Source organism: Ischnura elegans, chromosome 5 (genome assembly GCF_921293095.1).
Source record: "Ischnura elegans chromosome 5, ioIscEleg1.1, whole genome shotgun sequence".
Taxonomy (NCBI): domain Eukaryota; kingdom Metazoa; phylum Arthropoda; class Insecta; order Odonata; family Coenagrionidae; genus Ischnura; species Ischnura elegans.
In genome coordinates, this window is record NC_060250.1 from 27641895 (window position 1) to 27656594 (window position 14700).

The 14700-nt window shown below is 38.4% G+C and overlaps 1 protein-coding gene across 1 annotated transcript in view; it reads right to left on the reverse strand.

Moving 5' to 3' along the window:
* LOC124158629 (flocculation protein FLO11-like) overlaps positions 1-14700 on the reverse strand; it is a 112108-nt gene that overhangs the window by 58916 nt on the left and 38492 nt on the right. The window lies entirely within an intron of this gene.

Below are 14700 nucleotides of genomic sequence, written 5' to 3' on the forward strand. Positions count from 1 at the left end.
CCACAACCGGAAATCGAACCCGTTTCCCTTTCTGAGGGAATCAGCTGCCGCAGCGAGACGAGCACAAAGCCACTTTTAGATGTATTCCCCTAATGACACTGTTAGCAAAAACGTCTTTGCTCTTGACGACATCTTTCGATCTAAGAACAATGTTGCGCGTCCAGCGAAAAAAAACATCTATTCGCCAACAACTCGATAAATTATCTACCCTAGGGAAAAGATTGCTTCTCTGGTCGTAATTCATCAATCGATTCCGTGACAGAATAAGTGCGTCATCGAATAAGTACTCAAAAGGTATGCTCGAAAGTGCAAGTGGTAATACTCTAGTTGAAGCTGGTGTCTCATTTTGAGGAGATTTGTTACGTCAAATTAATGGGAGCGCTTCATTTTAGACCCGCTAAGCCGAATAAGTTGCCTCTTTTCGCAAGTTTTCACCATATGGCTTTGTTCGATCACTAACGCTTAAAAACTGAAATAATATTATCAATTAAAAGAGATTTTTTCCAATAACGAGTCGCTTAAAAGTGATGGAATGTGCTAGCCTTCCCACCGGGGTTAAAATCGATTCGAATGGCTTCTATAACACTTCTATACATCAATCGAATAAAAATGCGGCCTACTGGTGCGATGAAGACGATCTTTGTTGGACTATAAGACGGGGAGAACGACTAAGAAAATCATCGAATTAGGTGAGTAGGAAAAGTCGTAAGGGGTGAAAAAGAAAAGACTTGTATTGGTATTAAAACGTTAACTAATTGAGGTTTGGAGGAAAACTGTTCAAAACTAATCACAGGATTGCCGACGTGACGATATAGAATTATAAACTATTCAATGTTGTCACGAATGCAAATACTATACTGCAATTTACGCAAATTTATTGGTCACTCTGCGCTCATAGCCGCACTGCGGACTTTTTTAGATTACGATTAAAAAGCCCCCGAAATGACAATATAGATAAACTTCTAACGATATAAGGTCTGAGCCCTCCTCTTTGTAGACTCTCAAGGCCGCTATACACGGTGAATGATCATGCTGAAATATCATACGAATGAAATCATTCGCACTGCCATCATTCGAGCAAAATGTTTCGTATTACCACTTGCACTCTCGAGCGTACTTTTAAATACTTTCATGCTGTCGCACTTATTATGTTACGGTATCGAATTATAAATTAAGACCAGAGAATCAATCTTTTCGTTAGGGTAGCAAAAATGGAACGTGCTCTAATTTTCATTGAATGATCATGCACATGACGGTACATTCGCGAATTTTTTCTGTTATACACGGCGAAGGATTACATTCGAATGATCATTCAGCATTATCATTCGCATGATCATTCACCAAGTATAGCGGACTTCTGGTAAGATTTTTTCCTACAATGGTAAGTGGAGGTAAGGATTTTTAAAGCGATTGCCTTCTTCCTCAAGGTGAATGGAAGCAGAAGGGAAGCGATTCCAGGGCCATCGCGACGGGAGAGAGAGAGAGGCAAGGGGAATCCATTATGAGCGAGAGTCTCGGAGGGTGGGAAATGGTACCTGCAACCCCCCACACCCCCTTCAACACTCTCACCTCCCCGGCCAACCAAACTACGCGAGGGCGCCATTAAAAAAAATAATCGAAGGGGGGAGAAATATTTTAGAGAGGTGAAGAGAAAAAAATGGACGAGGAATTCGTCTCTTTATTTCCCCCGTTTCCGCCGCCATAGAGCGACCGATTGGTGTGTAAAGGGAAGGAATCCGACCCCCACTCCGCAATTTTATTCTCTCAAAGCACCCCCTCCCTTTTCTCTTCTCCCCTCCCGAACGTCATCAACCCCCTCGGACGATTCTTCCCCGAATTTCCGGAGGATTTCGCGGTCGTGTCGACACCACTCCGAGTAAAAGATTATAGTTTTCCCTGACATTTCTCCATCCTCTTATTTCTACTGTATAGATACCTTTTTCTCAACTTATACGCAACCAAACTCTACAAATGAGGCACCAAAATGCACAGAATTTATCAGAGAACATGCGACGGCATATCTTACTTCCTAAATATTGCTATTGTTTCCTAAAATTGGTTTTTAAATAATTAAAAAAAAAACAAATAATAAATCGAAAAAAAAACAAAAACCGGTAAATATTCCCGACGTTAACGGCGCACAAACTGATAAATTGGTTCATTTGCAACAATATCTCGCATTCTTTAAATAACTTTTATCAAAATGCGGCTGATTCCACAGTCAAGTCTCCTGTTGAATCGTAAGTATGAGTCATCATGTGCGTTTAACAGGGGATAGTGTAATTACTTCCAATGTTGTGTTTTAAGAGGTCCTCTGACATCAATTTGTACATGAACATTCCAATTAAATTTGTACATAAGACCCTGCTTTTTTTTCAACATTTTAAAATTAGAAACACGCCTATCCCTCTGTGGACCTGCATTGAATAGAGCGGGGGAAGCCCGCTGGGAGCGGGCGCAGCACGCTCGTAATTCATTACTAGAGATGCGTGAAAATCGCAAATGCGATAAATGCGATAAATGCGATATACAGGGTGTCCCATTTATCTTGACCACCCGAAATAACTTTTTGTCCAGATGCAAATTCAAAAATATGTCAAGCAAATGTTCATTAGCCGTCAGGGGGACATTATCAGCATGATTGCCTTCCTTGTAGCTTTGTTATTTACAAAGATATGAACAGGAGGAGTTATAGGAGAGGAAATGAATTGCCGATTAAAAAATATAGGGTGCCATTTAAAAAAGACATTAATGTCCCCCTGACGGCTAATGAACATTTGCTTGATTCATTTTTGAATTTGCATCTGGACAAAAAGTTATTTCGGGTGGTCAAGATAAATGGGACACCCTGTAGATGCGATTTGCGCAAATAAATGCGACATAGATGCGATGACAGGACTTTTGTGACACTTTTACGCAAATTTGCCTTTTCGACGGCAAAATTCGTACATATTGTGCCGAGCGTAGTTAAAATACTCCGCCGACACTCACCGCTGAAAGGATGTGAGCGACTGGCCAGCTGCTAGTTGGCTGGGACTCTACGTGGCCGCGAACTACAAGTGGGCGCGGGCAAGCTACACCTCCGCCACTATATGTCTTATTCCTTAATTTGTTATTGTTCTACAACATAATTATTTAAAATATTCTGTATCTTGTCACATAACTGTGTTTAACTTCATTCTATCGTCATCTACCACACTATGAAAATAAAAAAATAGACGCTACAAAATGCGATAAACCATTATTGAAAGTATGATAAAATAAAGATGAAAGTGCGATTTTCACGTATCTCTATTCATTATGAATCTTCCATATGATGTAAGGAACATTTTCTATCGGCATACTAATCCGCGATTTCCCTCTTTAAGCGTTTGATGGGAGGTGAAATGATACCAATTGTCAACCTACACAACACATATATCAAGTGTTTAGGCTTCACATGGTGGAACAACATATCTGTAGTGGGAAATAACTCGCTTTATAATGTTCGGCAAACCTTTATTATTCCGACTCTGGGTATCAACTACTAGATAGTTTATACCTACTAGATGTTTTATAACTTAATAATGACTACCTAGTAGTTTAAACCCAGGGTCGGAATAATAAAGGTTTGCCGAACATTATAAAGCGAGTTATTTTGCATTGTAAACCTAAAAGACTGCCAAAATATTTGAGGGCGCGTTGCTAAGAAGAGTGAGAATTAGCACCGTATATTGAATGAAGAGACAAAAATAGTTTTTATAGAAACATTAGCGACATGCTAACCGTAGGAAGTACTTAAATTAGTGAAAATACAGTACCCTTGGTTGATGGCGGCATGTATATGAAAATTAGCGTGAGAGTTGATTAAATTGAAAGAAAAATTGGCGTATGGTGTGGTTGACTATGCACAAGCGTGAAATTTCTCGATTTCGCTGTGTAGCAGTCATTTTTTTCGGAACTTTCCCGCTTTTTGACCACCTCAAACTTTGAATAATGGAAATAATCATCTCCGGATGACTACATAATTTGCACTGTAAAAATAAGCTCCAGACTCAGCATCAAGAAAGCTACAAAATAACTAACTATTAAGGCAGAAAAATGTAAATACAGTGTGCGCAGCAGTCTGTGAATTCCTCTAAGAGTGAATTTTAAAATTTTCATTTTTTTATTCACTCCTACAGGAATCCGCATTTAAATGCGTTTTGCGGACGGGATAGAGGATAAGAAAGGTTTCTTTTGGCTTCTTCTGCGTGAACGAAAATAAATATCAAAGTATTCATTATTTCGCAGGAGAATCAAACAAATAACGTGTTGTTTGATCGGAATATTAGTTGATGATACACAGTATGAAAAAACTCTAAGGAATAAGAAACATTGATGTAGGCTCAGGTGGAGACGCGAGAATATAGTGTTCCCATGGGAGTACTTCAATATCCTTCCATGGCTTCAGATGGATGCATTGTTTAGAAACTCTAATGACATCTGGCAAGACCCTACACGGCTAAGGTAGGCAAAGCTCCTTATTGTAGAACCAAAATTACGGTTCGCGAAGAGACTTCTGCAATTGAAGAGAAACCAAATCAGAACTATAACCGGTTTGCATTGCACTCTTATAGGGTAAAAAGGCACTAACACCTTTTGACAGTATCAGAAACGGCAGAATTCAGATGATGTAAGGAATTCACACGATGAAACAACAATCATATATGATGCGAGTGTCCCGTCATTATGAGGACCCGAAATAGGTATCTGGGTTCACTATTTTTGAATCCCAGAGATGTTAGGGATTTACCCTTAGGAGACCTATTGCCTTAAGTAAGTACATAGGGCTCTATGGGAAACCAATTAAGGGTGGGTAGCACTATGGACCTTTTAGGTCTAAGTGTACAGGAGACACTTGATGATGCCCTACCATCGAGGAAATTTAACCTAATCTTATTCTAATGACGAAACTGAGACGGACTGGCTCAGATAAGGCTCGATTTGATGTAAATGCCGCTATCTGAATGTATCTCAAATTGGTCAAGTCGAAAGTTAATCCCAATACTTTGAACCACTCTAGTCGCCTAGGATTCCTAGAACCGTTAAATAGGCTGGCCCAAGAAACGAAGTAATGTTCCTGAAATTTAAAAATATTTTGTTCTGAATAAATGGTGGTCGCAAAAAAAACAGGCTTTTCGTGCTATACTTTCTGGGCACTACATTTGAACATCCGCAATATAATGCAGACTTTTATATTCATAATTATCGAATTTTATTTCATTTCCAATGTATAATTATGAATATAAATAACTTCCACGTAGTGAAGCCTGACGTTATCATTAACAGAAGTTAAACATAAACAGGCTTTTATGGCGGTACTTGTAGTACAGTATAAGAAAAAAAAATATTGATGTTATAATATATTAAATGTTTTTTGGAAAAAGCTGATATAATGACTGTTGTCTTGGAGGAATCGTCTATGAACAAAACTTCAGCCCTTAACCAGAATACTTTTTTTAGTCATAAACATATGAATGCTGTGATTGGAGTCAAATCACTTAAGTGACATAAAAATGGCTGTCAGTTACGGTGAGTATAAACAACTGGTAAACCTGTTAGCTAAAAATATAGATAATAATTGAATTATTTGGATTATATGCAACTCTATTTTATTCTTTTAACTTAATGAATATCGTTTACGACAGAACTAGTTTTAATTGTGCAGGTGAAAAGTATTCGTTTCAACTCGCGCGGTCTGGAACCCAGCTACTTACTCGTAATAACGTAAAAATAGAATCAATATGGAATGAGCTTAGAGGGAGTTATTGCAGAAGACATAAAAAAACATAACCTTGTTCTGAGGGACGCCATACTCTCTCTACCCCTATGCAAGCCTCAGGGTCCGCTGAGCAACCTCCCCAAGAAGAGAATTAATTGATCGTTAATGAGTCAGCTGGTGGGAGAGGGTCGCGTATCTGCTGCAGCCGGAATTCCATCGCGAAGAAGGAAGAAGCGTGAGATAAAGGGTGCGCTTCGAAGCCGCGAGGATGCCCTTGACCGAAAGCATTTGCATCTCGCCATCGATGCAGCTTCCGGAATGGGACGAATGTGCCTGGGATGCAGCCACCAAACAGGTTTCAGAGGACTGCAGGCACATCTCCGGTCGTCGCTCGCGTGCACCGCGCCCATTCCACTGCATGGCCTTTCCCTCATTTCAAGCTCCGTGGAGAATGTCACAACCACAGATATACAAAGGAAAGCTGCGCGGTTCGTCAAAAATCTGCTACGACCGAACAGTGAAATTGTAAGAGAAGGGAAGGGAATAGGCGTTACTGGGAATTGAAGAGGGAAGTTCAATTTGGGGAGAGGGTATAATTCGTGGCGATACGAAAAGTGCTCCATGTATAACTACCCTAACTGGTATAATACCTTTACTTATCGAAAAAATTAGTGGTCGAACAGCCTCTGGAACTTAATAGCACAATTACAATTTGAATTCCAAGAACTTACCATGGGATATGAACCTCAGGTTTATTTTTATTGTGATTCTTAAGGTATAACGAATACCATAACAGTTTTTATTGCCAAGACGCCATAAGTATTGAACGAGAAATCAACATTTTTTGCACCGTTACAGAAGTATTGCTGAAGTGCTGCTAGTCCGAAAAGACTACTTTCAAGGACATCAGTCGAGTAATAACAAATAGAAAAACAAATTTTGTACTTTTCATGACAATGACATTCACTACGTTTTTTAGGCCAACCTTCTTTACTCTCAAAGTTCCCTTACCTCCTCGGCTAAGTTGAGCAGCTCTCTACGAGCAATTCCAAACATCGAACCATACCAATACAATATTTCTCCGCACACACATATCATACACTTCCAGCTTACTCTCCTTCCAAAGGGCCCACATTTCCTTGCAACCTAACACGATGGAACCATGATAGTTTCATAACCACCCTTTTTCTAACAATTCTAACGTATATACTATAAAATATGCATTTTCATAACGCCACAAAATTCAGCGCTGCATTTCAAACGTCTGTCGTCCTTTCTCGAGGATTTTCAAGACATTTGACATTAGTAGATCAGCGAAGGCAAAGAGATGAAGCGTGAATCTTACGGTCATTTTTGACGCACATTCATTTTCTTGATTGGCGACAATAACAGCTAATATTATTTCTTTCGATAACCATCATTTCTTGGGAGAACAGAAACTATAGAGATTGACGTATGCACCTGGAACACACCCACGCACCATACAGATTTTTTCATCAATTGCGGATACAGTATTTCTTTTCCAGAAATTCTAAGTGGAATCCCTGCCAAAATCAATTCATCGTGGCTTAAACAGGAATGCATAGTGAAGAGAAAACACATTGAGTCGCAAGATGTACCCAAATGTGATACAAAAGAGTCTAGTGCAGTGAGCTATGAAGAGAAGATCATTTTGTTAGAGTATAAAGAAAAGGTAATAAAGGAGATAAGGAGTGTTGCACTGCGGAAACCTGGACGCTGAGCCTTGAGGACAAGAAAATACAGGCGGTGATCGAAATGAGGGTAGAGAGGAATGTAAGAGAAGGTGCACACGGACGGAGCGATAGAGGAATGACAAAGTGCTAAACATGGTGGTTGAGGAGAGAAAACTTAAAGAGGACATAAAGAGGAGAGAGAGGGTTTGGATAGAGCGAGTACTCAGCGAGAAGGAGATGCTAAAAACCTTGTTAGAAGGATGAATGCTGGGTGTGCGGGGAAGAGGGAGGAATAAAATAGGATTTACAAATAAAATTAAAATAAATACCTATACGTTATTTTGAATTAGAGAGAAAAGTTCAAAGTTAGAGGGGGCAAACCGGAGTGAGTCGCAAAATCTTCCATGTAAACCTTCCTTAAGCGGTTAAAAAAGGATCACCAATGGCTGTAAAATTTGACGCGTTAAACTAAAAGCACTGACGAGTAAGTAATATTCCCGGAAAATACCACAGGAGGGTATTCTGGTTTTGATTTGACAAGTAGTGCCAAATTTTTCGGCTATTGGACACCCATTTTTAACTGTTAATCCATTGAGGCCGCAAAGGTCATTTCCCTTTCTTCACTTCCTTACACAATTGCCGTATAATTGTGGAATACAATTTTCGTATGCTACAGATTATCGTATTATTTCCCCTGCTACTTTAAATCGCCGCTCAAATTATCCCTGGATATGAACGTGAAAAATGGTCGTGCGATTCAGGCTGTATACCGAAAAGCATCACAACGCTTATTCTAATGATCTTTCAACGACTTAAAACGGAGTTACTATAGACAACCAAGGGATACGAAAGGACTCCTGCCACCAAATGAGAAGCTGACTTCTAAAAACGACCAATTTTATGCCCATTATTCAATGATTTATGAATGCGGCACGCTAACGAACCGTGAGTTTAATTACGTGTAACAGAGCCTGGAATACATCCACGCCAAATCGGGACTTCGGCGAGGCCGGAAGTATCTCCCGTATTTCGCGCTCTATTACTGGCGGATGGCTCCGTTTAGGGAGACTCCAAGGATCGGCCGTCACTTACACTACTATTCCACACTCGCCGACAAGGTGGCCATACAGAGGAGCAACATTCCACCCTGAAGAAACATGATTTATGTTGCCCCTTAGAGTACACTTTAACAGGTTAAAAATGTCCTCAGAGTGGTGGTGAGTTCAGTGTGATCTCTTTATTCCCAGTGTTTGCGATACATTAGGTGCTCTTCGCAAGGAATATAATGGTACAATAATGTCTTTTTTATTGTTTACCATGGCGAATTCAATTTACTTTTAAGAGTCCTTAACAGAGTTGGGGAGTTACTGAGTGAAAGTACCTCAGTTACCAGTAACGATTATACAGGGTTGGGCAGCAAAACTTCCTTTTTTTAATTTAATAAAACGCATTGTATGAATCAGAAAATTTTTATTTGGTCTTTACAATGTAGGTGCATACCTAAAGTTGTGTTTTAAATAGTCTTGAAGATCAAACCATGTAGATAACGTCCTCCATTCTTGATACATTCAGCATACCGATTTCTGGTGTTTTTTATGACCTTTTGAAGCATAGCAGGCATTATGTTGGCAATTTCTTGCTGGATGTTGTTCTTTAAATCTTTTAGGGTCCTTGGACGGTTCACATAAATACGGGATTTCAGAAAACCCCAAAGAAAAAAATCACGAGGGGACAAATCGAGAGATCAGGCTGGCCACTGGATATCGCCCCTGATTGAGATAAGATGTTCTGGGAACTGTTCCATCAAAACAGCCATCGATGCTCTCGCAGTGTGTGCTGTTGCACCGTCTTGTTGGAACCAAATGTCCCCCAAGTCCAACCCATTTAGCCGTGGGAAAAAGAATTCCTGTAACATTCCTGCTGGGTTGCGATCACAGAACATCCGCTCGAAAAGTAGGCCTCAACGGCAAACGCACGCACCTCACTATTCAAACGCATGAAGACGACTAAATTGTGCTTCGATAAAACTTTATAGCACTGCTTGTCGAACAAGACCACAAACGCTCTGCTATGACACCAACCGACCGAATGCCGCGCATTACAAAAAAGGAAGTTATTCTGCCCCACCCTGTATTTAAGGTATTTTTGACTTGCAGTCGTTACATTTGAAAAAAAATCTTTGTCTTTACTTTCTCATTAAGACTTCACCTACTGGAGAATGCCAATATCTTAGTATGAACTGAAGTATTCCTACTCGCGTAACTCTAACAGTACCAATGAAAAGTAGTGGGTTAAACTTGTATTTTACGGAAACATCCAATGAATCCTCCAGCATGAATCTCGTAAACAGTTTTCAAAGGGTTAAAAAAAAGAATAAAAGAATATACTAAATAGAAAGAAAAAATTATTACAGGCTCATATAAAAGAGTTAACCTGACTGAGAACCCGAGAAATATTCATCATATATATTCAGTAGGAGAAATTAAAATCGTTTAGTTTTCAAAATATTTTATGAGAGGTAGCTGTAGCTTTACTTGTGACTGCAACTAGTTACTTTTAGAAACTGTAACTGGTACTTATAACTGATTACAAATTTGAAGAATTAAATGTAATTGAGCCCAGTTACTTCTCTTTCTATCTCTGATTACAGTTTATTCACCTGAAAACTTTGGGGAAAAAGTGGAAATCAATCCAAAAACAATTTCGCCTAAGGGACAAATTTTTCGAAAGAAAAAGAAAAATCGGGTAGGTATTACGAAATATCTCACCATCGTCACATTCCTCATTATTTTTATATAATAATAAAAAAAACGTCGATTGCGGCACAGCAAACGTCCCATTTCTCAAACTCTCGTGGGGGGTGTGGAAGGGAACCTAAGCTGCAGCCTTGCGTGGAAAATTCCCGAAATTCTCTAGATGTGCGACAGGAGCGGGGAAGCTTCCCCTCGCTGCTTATCTCAACTAGAGACAATGGCATGGAAAGATTTGCCCTGTCCCAGTTCCCAAAAGGTACGGCCACCCCCACACCAACGTCCTTCCCGAAGATGAAAGTATGACAAAATATAATAGGTTCACTCATGACATGCATGTGCTTTCTCACCAACGACATGATAAACACACACGCGCACAATCATCTACTTCAGTGTCGAATATCCACGGAATGCTTATGAGGTATTCGCGTTCATTACTTATTACAGGCAGCTTCTTAGACAACAAATACTCTCAGACTCAGGTCTGTCCATGTATCTCTTTATCCGGTTTTGTACCCATTCTGTTCCGTTAAATAAATCTATTATTTCGGTATTGAAATTTCTAATGCACACTTTTAAGGCCAAAAAGAGATAAAAGAAGATAAATGAGAAAATATGCCTTAGACGGGAAGTAATATTGTTTAAAAAAGGATTCTGGATAACAAAAAATCAACAATAACAATGATAAAATAGATATAATAATAATAGACATGTGTACCCCACGGAAAGTTAATGATAAAACTGAAATCTTATGGTCTAGACGAAGATGTCATTTCCTGGATCAGAGAATTTTTGAGCGACCGCGTCCAAAGAGTAGTATTAGACGGTGCAGTCTCCAATGAGGTTAGAGTCACTTCTGGCGTTCCTCAGGGTAGTGTCATAGGCCCACTCCTATTCCTTCTTTATATAAACGACATTGGCGAAGTAGTACACAGTAAGTTACGATTATTTGCAGACGACGCTGTAGTTTACAGAGAAATCCGTTCCAGCAAAGATATAGATGAACTAAGGAATGACCTTGCTCCTATCCAAGCTTGGTGCGATGCTTGGCAGTTAGAATTAAATTTGAAAAAATGCGTCGTAATGAATTTCTGGAAGAAGAATAACTCCCTACAGCGTAACTATATCATTCGGGGCACCCAGTTAAAGGCAGTTGAATCCGTGAAATATCTAGGGGTTAGACTCAATAATGATCTATCGTGGAATAAACATATTCGAGAAATAACCGGTCAAGCTAATCGTAAAATGGGTTTTGTTAAAAGAATATTAGGAAAGTGCGACGATAAAGTGAGAGAAATTAGCTACTTTTCCCTCGTTAGACCACATTTGGAATACGCTGCCAGTGTTTGGGACCCTCATGAAAAAGGCTTAATAACAGAGTTAGAACGCGTGCAAAGAAGAGCTGCCAGGTATGTGAAAGGTCGTTACGATAGTCTTGTTAGTGTAACTGACCTCTTAGATAAACTCGGATGGGAATCTCTGTCGGACCGTAGATTGAAAAATAGACTAAACCTTTTAGATAAATTCAAGAGCAGTGTCTTTTCTGACGAAGTTAACCATATCTTGCGGACGCCAACGTACTACGGAAGATCAGATCATATAAATAAAATAAGAGAGATAGATTGCAGAACAGACAGATTCCGAATGTCATTTTTTCCACGATCGATAAGAGATTATAACGGCAGCAATAGAACTCGTAAATAGATTGCATGACTTGTAGTGTAGCCTACTAACCTATGTAAAACTTAATGCATGTTTCTGAATTTCTATTCTATATTCTATTTCTAACAGCATATAGTAGTATAGTTTGTTATTATACGGGACGTTTTTTGGACGGTGTGGTGTGCATGTGGGAGTCCAAATGCATGCTGCATGCTGGTGATTGATCACCCCCTTCCAAACACCCTAGAGGTGGCTCGCAGGGTATTATGTAGATGTAGATGTGATAGACATTGCCGTACCTAATTCGAATAACATCACGACAGCCTACACCAACAAAATGGAAAAGTATGAAGAACTTAAAGATGAAATTAAGAGATTATGGAAATCAGATAAAGGAAACATACTAACAATAATTATATCTGCTACAGGAGTAGTGCCTCATTCAATCCATCAAGGTCTCAAAACTATTGGACTGCCGAAAAACTTGTTCATTACAATACAAAAAGCAGCAATTTTAAATACATGTCGGATTGTCAGAAAAATTTTCAACACAAAGTAAAAAGACGAGAGTGCTTGGTAATACCCGTACCTCGCCTAAAACCAGCAAAAATGCTGAAAAAATAAAATAATAATGATGGGAAAAATGCCTTGTCTGGATACCACTGAATTTTCAATTGATTTATAATTTGAAATTTTTTAGACTTAACGTTCTCATTTGCCGGGCGCAGAAGACCAATGATAAAAAAATTTCATACCTGAATAAAACAATTGAAGATTGGAACAGATTGCCTGCAGAGTTATTTGAGCCCTTTCCTAGTAATGTAAAAATATTTAAGAAAAAGCTGAAAAAGTATTTAATTTTTTAGAAATTTTAATTAAATTTTAAAAGTTGTACAACTGTCTAGTTAATATGTGACTTTGTGGGGATGTTGTATTTTTCTTTTTTGTATATACATGTTACCACCTGGCCAGTTGCCAAATTGTAACTTATGCAATAATAATAATAATAATTTCATTCTAGCATTACATAACACCGAACATAAATATATGCACGAATTTTATGCCCTCAGTCTACTGGCTGGTTGAGGTAGGTTCCTGGACTCAGCGGTACTACTATATACCGCGCCTTCGGCGGGTTCATCTTTATAACGTATGTTGATTATTATTCGTGATCGTTACTTCAGAAATAAGCGACTCTCGCCACGATTATTTATATTTTATTTATTTTTATTATATCCTCTTATCCAGGTTATTTTATCCCACTGCTCTTCCTGCTAGCTGATGTTATCGATATCTTATCCTTGGCGACGAAAGAAGCACAATAAATACACGGTCCATATTATTAAAATCTTCAGATTGGTGTAAGCACGTAAAACATACGTATACAACGAATCCACAATTCAATTTTATACTATATTTCAAACTACCTCTCATGAATTTTTTTAGCAACAAGATTTTTATGAGATTACTAATTACCTATATAAGGACATGTTAGAGTAACGCGCACATAAACTCAGCTGCATAAGAAATGTGGATAATAAGTAATCCATTGGTTTGACTAATTAGAGCCACATTCTAAAATTTTATCCTCAAATCCTAAGCCTAAAAATAGCTCAATTACGCCCGCCTTACAGTATCCGAAAATATAAAATTCATACCAAATGTATCCTAAAAATAAATCATCAAAATATTTATATAAATTATGCGGTATAAATTAGAGATTAAAAGAATGTCCATGTCCTCTTACGTATTAAGAGCGCATGAAGTATTGATCTTAATCTACTATGACAAAACATATTCTTTGTGACTACTGGCTGAGAAGAAAATGGTCTACGAAAACATTTAACATCCCGATCCATTATTCAAATATTTCGAAGCATTTGACCAAACGAAGTGCAGTGACGCTGATTTAAACAAGAACTACATAACTATCAATTCCTGAAAGAAAAATATGGACAGTATTATAGCTCATGTACTGAACGCTGAAAATCATATTTTTCAACAAATGACCGAAAAGTCAACCTCGCCCTTTACTCCAATGAAATTCAGCAATTCTTTACCAAAGGATTTCCTGGAATATTTTTTTTGGAGGTAAATACCCACATCGCGAGAAATAATGACCTTATCAAAACAATCGTCAGAAGGCAGAAGGGAGGGAAATAAAGGTGAATGAACGCCTCAAAAGAAATCTAATAACTTTGGGATGAAGGATATAAAAGAGAGAAATTGAGAAAGAGAAAAAAAGATAGCCTAAGAGGAGAAATAGGTGTGGAGCTGAGTCAAATCAATCTGAGGAATGATAGTGAAGCTGTGATAACGATAGTGAAATACCCACTTCCTGGCGCTTTTAAAAAGGTGACCCATAGATTAACTATTTGCTTTATTAGTTAATATGAATGGGAAGGACAGCTGCATATTGCTTTTTTGACCAAAAATTGAAAGTTTTCATGCACGAAACTTTTCCTATTTTTGACATCATAAACTAAGGAACAGTAGACTTCATCGAAACCTTATTAAAGTATTAGGTAAATGAATGTTGAATTGTGAATGACCAAATGCACTTGATTTATTTATGACCGTTAAAATAATTTAAGCAAGTTAGGGGGCAAAAAATGAAGACAATGTGGAACAATAGATGATTGGAAATAAGTATAAACCAAAGCACTGCATGTAAGAAGTGACTTTGTGCGTAGTCACCCCCAAGGGTGAAATGTGTCACTGGTTGCATACCTGACCTGCAACTGGGAAACCAGGGTTTGAATTGCAGCTTAGCCAAATCCCTTTTTCTAACGAATTTCACCCTTTATATAGTTATCTAGAAACATTTAGTGACAGCTAAACAGCTCTAGCT